Source organism: Schistocerca piceifrons, chromosome 8 (genome assembly GCF_021461385.2).
Source record: "Schistocerca piceifrons isolate TAMUIC-IGC-003096 chromosome 8, iqSchPice1.1, whole genome shotgun sequence".
Classification (NCBI taxonomy): Eukaryota; Metazoa; Arthropoda; class Insecta; order Orthoptera; family Acrididae; genus Schistocerca; species Schistocerca piceifrons.
The window spans coordinates 269,903,476-269,920,136 of record NC_060145.1 but is presented as its reverse complement, the minus strand read 5'-3'; the positions used below and the strand labels follow the sequence as shown (position 1 = coordinate 269,920,136).

General features: G+C 42.0%; 1 protein-coding gene across 3 annotated transcripts in view; it reads right to left on the bottom strand.

The window, feature by feature from the left end:
• The window catches only part of LOC124711791, a 141,896-nt gene that overhangs the window by 73,770 nt on the left and 51,465 nt on the right, over positions 1–16,661 (bottom strand). The window lies entirely within an intron of this gene.

The following is a 16,661-nucleotide window of genomic DNA, read 5'->3' as shown; positions in this document are numbered from 1 at the left end:
AATAACCACAAGTTTGAGTCACGGATATTCTCTCTATTTCTTGTGTTACCTGAAAGTACACGCTCCGCTGACGAAGCAAATAACCTTAACTGCTCTTCTCCTTCGGCACTGTAATACTCTGTTATGCTCCCTCTCACACTGCAGAAATTGTGAGCAACAGCACACTAGTTACAAATTTAAAAATTAACTGAAAACGCCAATTTTTAATCCTTGGAAATGCTATCGTTGCGGCTGATGCCTTCGTTTGTTAACGTAATACAAACTACATTGACTTTTATGATGCGAAGGGCGCATCTTACTTTAAAGATTTGCCGTGTGATTATTGAACCCAATTTAATTTATGTTTTTCGGTGCCCTTTTATAGACATAGAAACATGTTACACAACAGTCCTTCTACGCAGACAGGGCGTTAAAAGAAAAATTTGTTCGGGTTTGTCTCTTATTCTTAAAGTATCGTGGTGAAATATTTGTACTTTCAAGAATCATTGCTGAAAAAGTAAAATATATGCATAAATGTGGACAAAGTAGTTAAATACCCACGAATCCCTATTATGGTATTCCCTTACGTAATGTTCATATACAACGAAGAATTCAAGTTTGTGTGCATACATAGTTGTAGTTGTATAATAGTACTGACGATGTTTAAATTATTACATAAGAGAAAGAACATTATATTTGCAGATAAATATTACTAATCGAGCAAAGTCGGTCTTACTGTCCACGGTGGCTTCTTTGTTTCTATATAAACTTTTAAAATATTGGTCCAAGGTTTTTAATAACAAATCTGTGGAATATTATGTTGCTTTTGAACACAGTTTCCATTTATTGATCTGTTCTTGACGCACTTTTCACCGTAACACTTCTTAAGAAAACACATTATGCAACATTTTTCACTAGAAAAAGTACGTGGTCAGTCAGAGAATAACATATACCAAAGTCAATAGCAGCTAAATCTACTCTGTCGCCATCTTGGCGCTATTTAAAGCTATCTGAAGCAACCGTGACACACTTGGCGCCAAAATCTCTACATGTTTGTATTACGAACCCAGTTTCCAGTATCTTCTAGAACAAGATGTAGTCTACATTAGTATTAGTATGATTGTCTTAATTCAGGTTTTTCATATTTAATTTATGTAATGTTTTCTGGAAATAATTATTTACGTGATGATTTATACGCCTGATGGTTAATAACAAAGGTTGCGAATTTTGACAAAATGAAAAATAACAGCTTCCCGTATCTGTACGAGATTGACTTTGTAGTTGATAATAAAACTACAAAACTTGTAAATGAAACAGGAATTTTGTTTACATGAAAACTGAAACATAACAGTTTTGTCTTCACTGTAAATTGGTTTTTAGATATTTAGCTTGACAGCTGTGATTACTGATTTTCATGGTTGAAGATCGTTACTACGAAATCGATCGATATGAATAATAAAAAATATTTTGTCAGGGAAATAGTAATTCGGCAATTACATGCAGTATGTTCAAAAATATCTTCAGATGTAACTATATAATTTAAGTATGAAAATTACTCTAATATGGCCAAAATTAATACTGAATCTTACATTTCAATTGAATTACGAAAGCTCTAAAGAGCCAAGATTCATTACACCCCTTACATATGTATTTATATGCACAAACATGCAACTATGCACTAAGTCCTTATTTAAGTATTAAATACACAAACATGCAAAAGTCCGAGCTCTGATTATCTTTAAGATAATAAGTTAAACTTGTTTAATGGTTATAGCCATTTACAGTCGAATTAAAACACTTTGTAATACAAATAACTTTTGTCCAATAAAAGTTCTAAAAACTTAAATGACCAAAATGCAAAGGGGTAGAAAAATATTTAAAAACCCATCGGGTATATATTTATACGGCATTAACTATCGTATCATAGCATTAATTTAGTGTAAAAATGTTCCAGTACAACTCAAGGTAGAAACTATAATTTCAAAAAAGCTTACGTGTCCAATACTTCTCGACTGGCCCCTAGTCCAGGAAGACTGTTTCTGTTAGTCATAGTCCATGTTCAGTCATGTCGCCAACCCAAATTTGTCTAAGAGTAGTATTTTTCCTGTATTGCGTCACTCGCTTCGTGGGAATGAGCCGAGCGTGGGAGGTCGCCGTGACGAAACTCGCCTGTGTGTGTAAGCGCCGCAGTTTGCTGCTCGCGGGCTCCTGGGAGTGGTCAGTGAAAGCTGCAGGAAGACAGAGAGACAGGCGGGAAACACGGGCGCGTCTTTTTCCCATCTGTTCGAATTCGGAAAGCGAAAGCTTTGCACTCGCGGTGCCGCTTACCAAGTGCAGCCCTTGGAAGCTCGAGGAAGCGTGCTGGCTGATTCGTTGCATGTATAGGGCGCTCATCGGATGTTATCAATGTTTTTGCCAAACTAATTTCAGACTATTGTAGCTAAAATGTTTAAAACTACGTTTGAAAATGTAAAATGAGGTGGTGTATTTTCAACCCTGCCACGTGACAGTTTCGATCATACCGAATTATGTGGGCCATTCAGTTATCAATATCAAACTCTATCATGTGCTGAAATGTAATCATGCACAAGTCAACCACATGCTGTAATATAAGGCTTTGAATATTGGGATGAGTTCCAAATCCTGCAACATGAACAGAACTATTTCATTTTTTTTTTCTGTTTCAAAACCTACAACGTGAACACACCAATCAAAGTCCTTCGCACCAGGTCACACCACTCTCGTTGCCTTGCTCTTCGGCTGTTAGAGCAAGCAAGAGCCAGTTAGTCTTTGTGAGCTGCAGTTGTGAGTTCTGAATGCGTTGACAGCCAAGATGGAGAGCACGGGAATTCTACAAAATGCAGCCCAGGCGAAGCGAGGAAAGAACATCGTCAAACATATCCGAAACAAATGCAAAACATGGGCTGCAGAAGAAATCCACAACATTGCTTTTGTGTTAATAACAACACTAAGCCCGTTAAAAAGTGGTTCAAATGGCTCTGAGCACTATGGGACTTAACATCTGAGGTCATCAGTCCCCTAGAACTTAGAACTACTGAAACCGAACTAAGCTAAGGACATCATACACATCCACGCCCGAGTGAGGATTCGAACCTGCGACCGTAGAGGTCGCGGTTCCAGACTGAAGCGCCTAGAACCGCTCGGGTTAGTCAGGTTTAAGTAGTTCTGACTCTAGGGGACTGATGATGACCTTAGATGTTAAGTCCCATAGTGCTTAGAGCTATTTGAACCATTTTTTTGATCTGTAAACCACAACTACTACCAACTGGTGGGCCCTTTCTCTCCGCTCTTGCCTCACTTGTCTTGACACTACTAGGCTTGTATAGGGTGGATTCGAGCTCCTCTGACAAAATTTCGAGGTTGTTCACGACTATTTTGTTAGTATTTTGGCATAATACATCCATGGTCTCCTGTGACTCGTTACAGACTAATAATATAACTGAAATTTATTCGATTTGTATCTCTGGGGACGGCTCATGCAAGATTTTACCAATTTACTACAGTGCGGTGGAATATACCTTTTGACTTAGTAATCACAACTAAATAGAATCTGGCCGAACACGCCGAGCTGTCTAACCTAACACGCTGAGCTACCGTGCCGACATTAAAAATCACATTTTGTCCGTTATAACTCGTTGCATTTGATGGTGCCTGACGTGCCATGACAGCCTTTCAAGTTCATTGTTGATCTATTCACTCCGGTTTTTTTTTTTTTTTTTACTACAGAGGGAAGCTAACCCTCTCGACACTGTTCTCTAGTTGTCGCGGAGAAAGCGCCATAAAACAAGTTTTCGTCCATTTTATTTGCACACCTGCATGCATTCTAAGAGAAATGGCGTAATTTTAGTTCGGTTTCCCGCTCTTATTCATAGAGAAATGGCGTAATTGTAGTGCGATTTCCACCTTACATTCAAAGAGAACTGGCATAATTTTAGTATGATATTTACAGTGTGCTGTTTTTACACATCAGCATATGATAACCAGCTACCACTGGTTATCCCAGTTAGCTTTGTTTCTGCGAAAATACCTTCGCAACAGCGAAAAATCTTGTAATATGCAATTGCCGAAATGCACTATACAAAAAACAGAGTAAAGCAACGATCGTCAACAGACAGAAAAGTTCGGTGATGTGGTTACTGTAGCTGTGAGCATAATGTACTTGTAAGCCTCTTCCATTGCATTCAGTGAACCCATACGTGAAATGAATATCGGCGGATTCTCCAGCAATAAAACTATGCATACTGCCGAGTAATACTTTCAACGTACAACTAACAATGACAGAAAAACAAACCCTACAGAGAACCGGACAATGCTGAATACTAGCTTCTGAGGGTCGAGTACAAGTAAAGTGGTCCTTACTTTTCTCAACAGCAAGTACCATGACTTAACGGAACAACTTTACTTCCAAACAAGAAACACAGCACTCATTGTCGACTTTTGCCCTGTTGTGCAGACACTTCCAGTACAGTACCGATAAAATAGTAAATGAGGCAAGAAATCGAACTAAATTAATTACTCTGTAGCGAGACACCGGTCTCTTATCCAGAATACCCAGAAAATGTCCCTGAACAACCTCCAAAATTTTCCCGGTGCATCCCGGATTCATCCAGTTCATCCGAACTGATCGAAGAGAATGGAATCATCGATTTCAATCTCTTTACTCTTCAAATAAGAAACTGTCTCTTCAACACTTTCCCATTTTGGCACTCTCTTCAGTAACACCCAATCAAACACCGGCGATGAGGGTAAATATGAGGCGCTCCACTTGCTGAGATATTCTACACAAGTGTCATAAAACTTGTTAGCTTCTTCTCTAAAACTCCTTTCCGCTGCTTGTGATACTTCTGCTCTTTTAAGGACAGATTTAACATTAAAACAAATGAACTACTGTTCTCTCCTCTTAGTAACAGTTTCCAGAGTATTTTTCAAGTGCTTCCCTCAATTTCCGTTATCCCATGCTGCAAAGTGCTAAACTGACTGTGAATGAACCATAAGTAGGCTTTACTTAAAGGGTTACTGAAAAACTGAACCAATATTTTGGGGGCTTTGTTTTCATTTAGGAAAAAATCTTTTAACGGTTCAAACAGGCGTATTACTTTTTCAACTGCTGGAAACAGTGATAACCAGCGAGTTTTCGAGTGACACATTACATTCATATATTCAGTTCCCACATAATCACAGAACTCCTTAAGCCTCTCTGTTCTAACAGTATATATGTAAAAGTGTGAGTATACCTTTATGACGATAGTTTCAACATCACAGCTTAAACTGTCAGCACATGTCTGCACGCTATTGTGTAAAACATGTGCAGGGCACCCTATGCCTTCAATGTCGGAACGTCCACCATGACTTATACTAATAAAACAGTTACATACGGAACACTCTGCTTCGTAATCAGAACGACCTATCTTAATGAAATTCCATTCCTGGGGATAACAGTCACTGAACTTGCAGGCACGTTTCGGCATTGCGTTTCACAGTACTGCAGCAACAACACCACTAATATGAGAAAAAAACTATTGCAGTTTGTCTGACAAAACATCAACTACTACACTGTTCTGACAATGAGTGTGTGAGTAGGTGGCGCGACAATCGGACAGTTTCATAGCTCTGTTACAATAATACAACTTACTACTTGTTGGCCAAAGTACCGCTCAAAGTAAATTATTGCCTGAGTGTATCAATACTGATACTGTGATTACTAGTATGGGACAATGGAGGTTTTAGACAAATAAGCTAAAACATATTAATTTCTTGTGTTGTATTTCCTTTAATACAGCGAAATCCCAAAAATTTGAGAAAGTTTCACGAAATATATTTAAAAACTGAATTCCGGGACTTTTGAGCGTCCCGAAACAAATTTTCGGGACACCGGAACACAGGGATGAAAACCATGACAATCCCGGTTTTCCGGGACGTTTGGTCACGCTATACTATACTCACGCCCCATATCCGTCTTTTCACTTTTATGGATGACAGTGTGCGACAGCAACGAACAGCGCAGGCAGAGGAGCTCTTTGAACGAGTGGATATTCGGCGAATGGGCTGGCCTACCTGTTTCTCCGACGGAAATCCCATCGAGTACATGTGGGATACATTGGGGATATGGGCTGCAGCAAGTCCTCATGCACCGGCAGTTATCAGCCGCGCTGGTGGAGGAATGCACGCCTTAACACAAAAGATTCTTCCCAACATTCTGGCCAGCATGGGCGCATCTTACAGAGCATGTACTTCCGTGCTTGGTGATCACATGCCCTATTAAAAACCATTCCCTGCTTTTTGTAATGTCTAGGGGGTCACCACGAATCGTGGTGACTTTATGTGACTTTGAATCAAAGTCTTTTCTTCTCTTTGGGTGTTTCTTTCAGTTACCCTGAGTGCTATACTGCAGCAGTTCTTTCTATGTATGATCCAAGTTTCATCGAGGTACGTTACTTGGCAGTGACTCAATGCGAAATTAACTTTCCCACATCAATGTAGTATGAAATGAACTAAATCAGTGCCGGCCGGTGTGGCCTAGCGGTTCTAGGCGCTTCAGTCTGGAACCGCGTGACCGCTACGGTCGCAGGTTCGACTCCTGCCTCTGGCATGGATGTGTGTGATGTCCTTAGGTTAGTTAGGTTTAAGTAGTTCTAAGTTCTAGGGGACTGATGACCATAGATGTTAAGTCCCATAGTGCTCAGAGCCATTTGAACCATTTGAACCACATTAAGACGTTTCGCTTTAGGGTTTTAATTCTGCAAAGAGCAAAAAAGGTCTGCAGACACAAGTAAGTGGAAGGGAAAGGCATCGAACGTTGCAATGTCTTTTTAGACAACTCTTCATACTCACAGCACACAAGCAACCAAAGGCTATAAAGTTCATTTTCTTCGAAAAAGTTTTTCCATGAAGCGTCACCGAATAGTTCCAGAAGCTGTTCGTGTCCTGTGTCAGAGAGATTTATACACTGTATATAATAGGTTTCTACATTTGTGAAAGGATTTTACTCTCAACCTGGAACGCATCAACATTTCTTCCCTGCAGACCTAAGTTAAGTTCGTAGAGGATGGAGAAAATATCCACCAAACAGGTCACTTTACATAACCCATCAAAATCACATAATTTCTCTCTTGAAAAAGTATGTTTCTTGTCTAAAAGAAACAAATGCTCTACATCAGGCAGCTCAAAGGAGCGACATAGAACTTTCCCTCTTGACAACCAACGCGCTTCAGTACATGAGGAAAGTTGAGTGTATTCGCTGCCAATTTCTTCACATAAAACAATGAAAAGACGCGGGTTTAGAGAACATGATTTAACGAGATTACCAAATTTTGTAACTTCATCCAGGATACATTTCAAATCCTCAGTCATCTTTCTCCCTGCTGAAGCCTGTCCATGTATGAAGCAATGACACCCTTTACTTCTGATGCTAAAGGTTTCACTCGAGCCATTAGGGCCGTCTTCAAACCTGTAAAAGCACGTACTCCGTCCGTAGAGATAGCTACACATTTATCCCACCTAATGTCGTAATTTGTTATGTACGAATTAAAAGCACAAAACACATCTTCTGCCGTTGCTCGAAGAACCTTCGTGCAGAACAAAAGCTCCTCAGGAATTCTCTCTTTGCACTCAAAGCGGATGAAAACCAACAGCTTTGCTTTTCCTTCTAAGTCTGTACTTTCATCAAGTTGTAAGGTATAAAATGAGCTACCACGAATTTTTGAAATTAATTGTTCTTTCACACTAAAAGAAATATTGTCAATTCTTCGTTTAACTGTATCGTTGTAAAGGCGGACTGACTTATTTCCTTAGCACCTGCATCACTTACCACAGTGTCACATAAATTTTGGCAGCTCGTAGGATTAAATTTTCCACAGCTGTGTGGGGTTCCCCAGATTTAGCAATTAGCAATGACACATAATATGAAGCTAAAGTAGCTAACGCGTTATTATTACCGACGACTGCAGTCTTTGAAATTACACTTTTACTGCGTTTCATCTCCCTTGCGCTTGTTTATGAACAACTCTGTCGACTTACTAACGTGTTCCTCATGTTTCTTCTCCAAACGTGTTCGAAGATTAATAGTTGTCATGCTTTCGTTGCTCAGTACTTCACAGCACAAGACAGACTGAGGTTGCCGGCTGACATCAGTTCCTATGCGTGTTAATCCATAAAGAAGCTAGTCATCACAGTGCCTGCGTAGTTTTCTATTCTTTCCCTGACATTCATTTGTAGTAGCTTGCGAACATGAAGGCTCACTTTCAGAAGCATTGTCCGACTTAACATCACCAATAGTCTTCCGTTTCACTGCAGACAATAGCAACCATCGACCTACTGCGAATCTAACAAATATCGCCACACAAAAGAACGTTAAACAGCACAGGAGACGAATGGCTGATGACAAATCAATGTGTATACATCTGCTGTTTATCCTTCTCCATCCACGTGGCATGTTATGCCTCGAATACCTGTTTTCTCCTGTGAAACTTTTCCCTCGTCTGTTGTTTGATGGAATGTTGAAGGGGGAAAAATGACTAACGCCATTCGTTGAGGCTGGAGGTGTGTACAATGGCGTCATACTTGAATCCCACTCGAGTTAAATCGACAAAGAAAATGTGTGTGAAAAACCTGATTATTATATCAAGCTTCGAAAACGACATGGGTTAAAACTGTGAAGTGGCGATAAAAACTTGAAAAAGTGAGGGGCATTTAAACCGTGTTTTTCTTATCTAATCACACGATCTTGCTACTGAAGAAAAGGGAAAAACAACCAGTGTAGTTTCTTTGTTGCTTAACAATACAGCAAGTCCCATGTTTTGTTCTTTTTTTTAATTTTTAACTGATCGCTCATTAAAAATTAAAGAAGCAAAAAATTTTTGCTTCGATAATAATAAAACCTAAGTGCAACATTATTGTTTCAGAGTTGTTTTTACCTTTGCTGGAAAGGAAGCGGCTAAAAACCAATTTTGTGTATGTGTGTGTGTGTGTGTGTGTGTGTGTCATTTTGATATAGTTAAACTTTTCACAAACTGAATCCCAGAACTAGTGGGGGAGGTTTGATGTTTGTAAGTATAGTAATGAGTAACATTTATTCCTTTTTTTAACTAAAAAACTGTAATTGGTGGTAGTGGTGGCAGCTTTGCGGAACTTGAAGTCCATGAAATTCCGAAGTGTGGTGCAGTTGATGTTCAACTGCTTATGAAAAAGTGCTCTAACAAAGAATTTCTCTGGTTTGAAATAGTCCAGTATAAAGGTTGGCGGCTTCAGGGCAAAAAATTTAGTGAAGTAGAAAATTTAAATTTACAAATGTAGGTATAATTTCCAATTGCTTTCTTTTTAGTAACTGAAAAATACTTCATAACAGCTGTCAGTTCCATTTTATTACAACCTATTTCATTTTTAAGGAGTCGCGTGTCTCTCGTTGATAAACACTGATTTAGTTCAGATGGCTCTGAGGTCATCAGTCCCCTAGAACTTAGAACTACTTAAACCTAACTAACCTAAGGACATCACACACATCCATGCCAGAGGCAGGAGTCGAACCTGCGACCGTAGCGGTCACGCGGTTCCAGACTGAAGCGCCTAGAACCGCTAGGCCACACCGGCCGGCACTGATTTAGTTCATTTCATACTACATTGATGTGGGAAAGTTAATTTCGCATTGAGTCACTGCCAAGTAACGTACCTCGATGAAACTTGGATCATACATAGAAAGAACTGCTGCAGTATAGCACTCAGGGTAACTGAAAGAAACACCCAAAGAGAAGAAAAGACTTTGATTCAAAGTCACATAAAGTCACCACGATTCGTGGTGACCCCCTAGACATTACAAAAAGCAGGGAATGGTTTTTAATAGGGCATGTGATCACCAAGCACGGAAGTACATGCTCTGTAAGATGCGCCCAGTCATCACGAGGCAGAGAAAATCCCTCACCCCGCCGGGAATCGAACCCGGGAATCTTAATGTGGAATCGGACCTAAGGCTGATGGTGACAAAATTTATTCCAGATTTGGATGGAATTATGGAAGAACATAAAGAATTTCATTCCTGACATTAGGGACCCCAAATCTGAAAACATTGTTTATCAAGAGATCCTTAAAAAAAGAGACATTGATTTTCAGTTACTGTACTGTCTGCATTACGGTGTGTACTATATTGTTACTGTAGTATTGTAAGTTATTGTATTTTCAATTGAAAGTTTTTTCACTAGACAACAATCAGATATTTTTAGAATAAATTACTTATTGCATTATTTTTCTTGAACTTTTTCTTGTCAATGATAATTCTAATCAGCACATTTTTTTTAACTACCATGTGGAATTTCAATTAGCATTGCAAAGGAGTCCGCAGATTACATTCCGAATAAACAGGGGGTTCACGTTATCAGAAAGTTTGAGAACCACTGAACTGAATCATTTGAGATTTGATGATAGCATTGTACCTCTGCCAGATCATGTTAATGAACTACAGAACGAGTTAAATGAACCCAAAAAAGAGAGTTAACAGTCTCATCTGCACATGAATATTGCATAAACGAATCTCCAGAAAAATTACCTAATAGACTTAGTGATGAATGTAGGCAACATCGCACTTGAATACATACAACAATTTACAAACCTTGGACAGATTTCGTCACTTTCTGACAACAAGCAGTGGAATTTTATGCCTAGCACCTGGGAAAGATTGTGGAGGCTAGGATTTTTCATACTGTTAAATTCATCCTTACTACCTTCAGTGCGGTTTGCAGACATGAGCTCTGACGCAATTTCAGGACAACAAAATCAGGCTGACAGAGAGGAGATGGAAAGAAGCATATTAAATGTAATTCGTACAAAGGCAGTTAGAAACAAAGACCTAGTAAATAAAACTTGGGTGAAGGACGCACTGATACCAGATAAAGTACCGAAGCCGGCCGGTGTGACCGAGCGGCTCTAGGCGCTTCAGTCTGGAACCGCACGACCGCTACGGTCGCAGGTTCGAATCCTGCCTCGGGCATGGATGTGTGTGATGTCCTTAGGTTAGTTAGGTTTAAGTAATTCTAAGTTCTAGGGGACTGATGACCTTAGAAGTTAAGTCCCATAGTGCTCAGAGCCATTTGAACCATTTTTGAAAATACAAGTTTCACAGATATCAGTAACAGTCATTATGCAGCGAGAGTAGGTTACGAACCACTGTTGCAGTGCTGGAGTTCATGGGTGATGCATTGGCTTGTTGATCGTATCAGTTTCCGAGCTATTAGTAAAGCTTCCTGATGCAACCAGAACTGTTTTCGAACCACTGTTACAGTTCTGGAGTCCATGGTTGGTGCACTGTCTTGTTGAACATACTAGTATTGCAGATATCAGTAAAGATCCCTATGCAATCACAGCGGTTTTCAACCCTTGTTACAGTGCAAGAATACATGGTGGGGTATTGATTTGTTGATCTTACAAGTTTCCTGTTTGGTATTGTACATAAACAAAAAGCAATGCAGCAATATTCCAGCAAGTGTTTGTGGAGTTCATCTCTGAGGGACGGTGGCACATATATAACTGCATATATAACTACAATTTCATTTGTAAGTAGGATGTTTAGGTTTTTATATTGGCAACGCCACGTAGCGCTCTATATGAAAATCACTGTCTGTGCTGTGTGAAGTATGTGGCTGGTTTGCATTGTTCGAATATTTGCTATTGTAGGGTTGGGTAATTGGATGTGAACAGCGCGTAGCGTTGCGTAGTTGGAGGTGAGCTGCCAGCAGTGGTGGATGTGGGAGGAGAGATGGCAGAATTTTGAGAGCGGACGATCTGGACGTGTGTCCATCAGAAAGAGTAAATTTGTAAAACTGGATATCATGAACTGATACATGTATATGATCACTTTTGAACATTATTAGGGTAAATACATTGTTTGTTCTCTATCAAAATCTTTCATTTGCTGACTATGCCTATCAGTAGTTAGTGCCTTCAGTAGCTAGAATCCTTTATTTAGCTGGCAGTATTGGCGCTCGCTGTATTGCGGTAGTTCGAGTAAAGAAGATTTTTGTGAGGTAAGTGATTCATGAAAGGTATAGGTTATTGCTAGTCAGGGCCATTCTTTTGTACGGGTTATTGAAAGTCAGATTGCGTTGCGCTAAAAATATTGTGTGTCAGTTTAGTGTTAATCAGAATAAGCAAAGAGAGAAATGTCTGAGTATGTTCAGTTCTGTTCAGCTGTTTGAAAATCAAATGATGTAAGAGGTTTACCAGCACACTCATTCATTAATTTTTCTAAGGGGAGGTTTCACATTCAACGTAAATATTCTGTATAGGAGTATTGTAGCACTGGAGTGACATGTACACAATCAGCAAGAGGAACTCTTCACTGCATTTGATTTTAGATTGACTTGTAACGTGTTCTTGATTTATACAAGAGTGCTATGGTAATGCGGAAGTGGGTAGTGGGCAGAGGAGGACAGGAACGAAAGCACACCACATTACACGGCAGCAAATAGCGCCATTTACCCCGTGTGTTTCGCAGAGTCAGATGAACATCTAGTGACGATTTACATGTTAATGGGCGTTCGGTGACGGCTATTTTGTTCTCATAATCGTCAGTACGGGGTGTCAACAAGAAAATGCCTCTATTTTTATAAACGGATTTCCATTGCTGTCACGCCAGGATGGTTTCTATGAAAGGGCACTGCCAATCTCCTTCCCCATCATTCCAAACTTGTGCTCCATCTCTAATGACCTCGATGTCGACGTGGACGTCTTCTTTCATTCTTCTTCGTAGTGTCCCTGTCGTTTGTTCCAGAATCGACTTTTCAAGAGAGTGACAGAATCAGGAACTCAGACCTCCACCTAGAGAGCGTCCCAACACTGACAGCTGCCAAGAGAGAGTAGTGGAAGTACGTGATTTGGGGGGCTAAGAGAACATGACAATTAGAGAACAGGCAGGTCACACCAGAAAGCACTGGGTGTTTCCCAACACTATATCTTCTACATCAAGCATAAGCAACATTTGATGTCCCGGGGACCTGATTCACGTGCTTATTAAAGTTCGCGGGCCGTCTCGTAACGTGACGCGACCGCAGCGCTCCTAGCGCGTACCGTCAAACACATAGCGTCCGCGTTTGTGAGATAAGGCCCTTTCTCGACATGTTGGTGGTAAGTTCCTATGAGACGAAACTTGTACCTATGAGACGAAACCGTCGAGGTCATCGGTCTCTAGGCTTACACACTACGTAATCTAACTTAAACTAACTTACGCTAAGGACAACACACTCACCCATGCCCGAGGGAGGACTCGAACCTCCGACGGGGGGAACCGCGCGAACCGCGACAAGGCACGGTTACCCCGCGCGGCTTTCTCGACATGCCACGCCAACAAATTATGCCAGAAAACACGCGTTTTTGAGAGTACACACATTTTATGTTCACTCCATTTACACCGTTCAAAAGAATTAGGGGAACAAGAATTTCAGCGTCTGGCATAGTCTTTCTTTCTTTCACTTGCGCGCCTTCGTCCCGCAATGCACGCAGGGTCGGCGTGGTTACAACGGATTTGGCAAGATTAATTTAAAGGGGTGGCCGGATGTCCTTCCTGCCGCCACCCCATACCCCCCAGGACGGAATCAGTGTACCTCAGCTGTCCGCGTCTAGTTTAAACCATGAAATAGTGTGGATGTGTTACAAATGTCTGCGTGTCCTGTAACTGAGGCGGGATGTGGGAACCAGCCCGGTATTCACCTAGCGGGATGCGAAAAACCGCCTAAGAACCACATCCAGGGTGGCCGACACACCGGCCCACGTCATTAATCCGCCGGCGGATTCGATCCGGAGCCGGCGCCTAGCATAGTGTATTGAGCTATAATTGAGGACTGGATATACTACCAAATTATACCTTTATGTTTCACAAATTAAGTACACAGCAAAACATCATTACATCGTCGGTCGTTTACATAAAGAGAATTAAAACGTCCGATAGGTGTTGAAAACAAAGTGGAAACAATCGTTTATCCCGTCATCCTGGGTGCTTTTCATTGGACTTTGAGAGCTTCAATAATGTGTGTAATGATCAGCCAGAACATTAGACCATCGACCTACTATCGATATGAGCCCGTCCAGGCAATAACAGCGTCACCTGGCGAGGAATGACTGCTAGTCAGACTTACGCACGGCGCATGTAGCACCAGTGGGTGTGCTGTCCGTGAGTAGAATGGGGAAGGAGCGCGAGCTATCTGAGTGTAACCGAGGGCTGGTAGTAATGGCCCGGATGCTCGGCACGAGCATTTTGGAAACTGCTTAACTTGTCGTGTTTGAAGAGTGCTGTCGTGAGTGTCTAGAGCACGTGGTGAAACAAGGTGAACCACGTTCAGATGTCGTGGGATTGGGCGGCTACCCCTCATTTCAGATGTTGGACATCGTAGGCTGGGCAGACTGGTGAAACAGGACAGGCCGCGAGCTGTGACGGAATCAACATCAGACTGATGCTGGACACACAATGCACTGAACACTCCTAACGATGGGCCTCCACAGCCGAGGACCCATGCATGTGCCAATGTTAACACGACGACATCGTCAACTACGACTGAAATGGATAAGTGACCATGGGCGCTGGACTTAGAGGCAGTGGCAGAGCGTTGCATGCTCTGATGAATTCCGATACCTTCTCCATCATGCCGATGCGCGAATCCGTCATCTTCCAGAGGAACAGTTCCTTGACACCTGTAATGTGGGACAGGGACAAGCTGGTGCAGGTCCATTATGATCTGGGGCACATTCACATAGGCATACATGGGTCCATTGGAGCTCGTGCAAGGCACCATGACGGCCAAGGAGATTCGTACTCTGCAGACTACGTACATCCCTTTATGACGATCATGTTTCCTGACGGCAGTGGAATTCTTCACCAAGATAATGCGCCAAGTCACTAGGTCAGGAGTGTGATGGAGTGGTTCGAAGAACACAGTGTCGAGTTCCAGTTGATGTGCTGGGCCCCCAAGTCGTCAGATCTGAAGCTGATCGAACCATCTGTGATGTGATTGAACGTAACGTCAGAGCTCATCGCCCCCCTCTCCGAAATTTACGGGAATTAGGTGACTTGTTTGTGCAGATGTGGTGTCAAGTCCCTCCAGCGACCTACCAAGGCCTCATTGCTTCCATACCATGAGGTGTCGATGCTGTTATCTGTGCCAAAGATGGACATACCAGTTGTTACTTAGGTGGTCGGTGTACACACTCCGTGAGCATTTAACACTGCGTGACACCAACGTGGCATGCTCCTTGTCAGTCTACGGAGGTCATCCTGTGGTATTGGTTCCCCTCCTTGAGTGAGACCCCACGAGAGTTCTTGGAGAATCTATGGTGGAGCAGGACGATCACAAACACATCTATCAAACATGTCTCACATATACATGGTGGGGTTTAGGTCAGGACTCACGGTCGACTATTCCATTACTTCAATGTCCAGGCTTCTCAGGACATCCCTGCTGACGCCAACCACATAGGCCCCACCATTAGAAAGAAATTCAGGACCACCGCCATATGCAGCAAGCACCATATGGTCCAACAAGATCTGTTCGATGTACTGCCTGACGGTAAGGCGACAATGAACAACGACAGAATCCGTACTGCTGACCACGAGTTTCTGTGCACGAACACCGCCATCGCCTTGTGTCAGAGGATATCTGGGCTCGTCTACGAATAACACGCTTTGCCAGTGACGAAGTTTCCAATGGACATGGGAACGGCAGAACTGAAGGCAATCTGCCAAATGTTGTCGTCTCAAGCGGGGCACTCGATTAGGACGCCTGGGTCGTAAGGTCCTTTCTCGTAACGTGTTCATCACAGTCTGATCGGACACAGCCACTTCAGTGACTCTCCTAAGATCATCGTGCACTGCTCTGATGGTGGACGACGCCGCAACGCAGAATTGGACAGATATCGGTCATCAGGTCGGGTGGTAACGCGTCGGCGACCTTATCCAACTTGCCTTGTGTACTAACCTGTCTCCCTGTACCCCCAGACCACCCTTGCAACTTGCACTGTAGTAATATGTCGCATAGCATGTGCTTGATTGAGTACAACGTCCACAGATTACAGCTGGCATTTATCTACCTCACTAAGGAACACTGAGATACCGGTACTCACTTCCTTCTGGCGAATGATTTTAATTGTTGCTTGCATTGAAACTGAAGATCTGAAGCGTTCATACACGTGTTCCCCTAATTCTTTTGAACAGTGTATTTACGCATCGTGAACATTGTTACTTTACTTCACGGCGTTTTACAATAGCCTCCTTAAAGACTTCCGATGCAAAATCATGCAGCGCGTCGCTCTCTCTCCCACGAATTTGTCCTGCGGGCCTCTGGTCGACCCCACGTTATTATTAATGAAGATAGAAATTTGGGATGATATTCAACTTACGTGTCGAAATTAAAAGTTTACCCTGGAGCCATATGTAATCTGCTAATTGATATGGTTGCCAATAGGAGTCTCCCTGGTGCAGCTGACCCTCCCGTTTGTTCGTTCATTACTCGATGACGGTCGAGCCGAGATGGCAGTAACACAGCAACATATAGGCACTTTGCGCTCTTTGTTTTAACAGTTGCAGTTCAGTTACAGCTCTGTGCTGTGATTTTGTTAACAATGAGCTGCCTCAGCAATGGATCGGCGTGCAAGGGCGTACGGATCTCACATTACACCACTGACAACGAAGT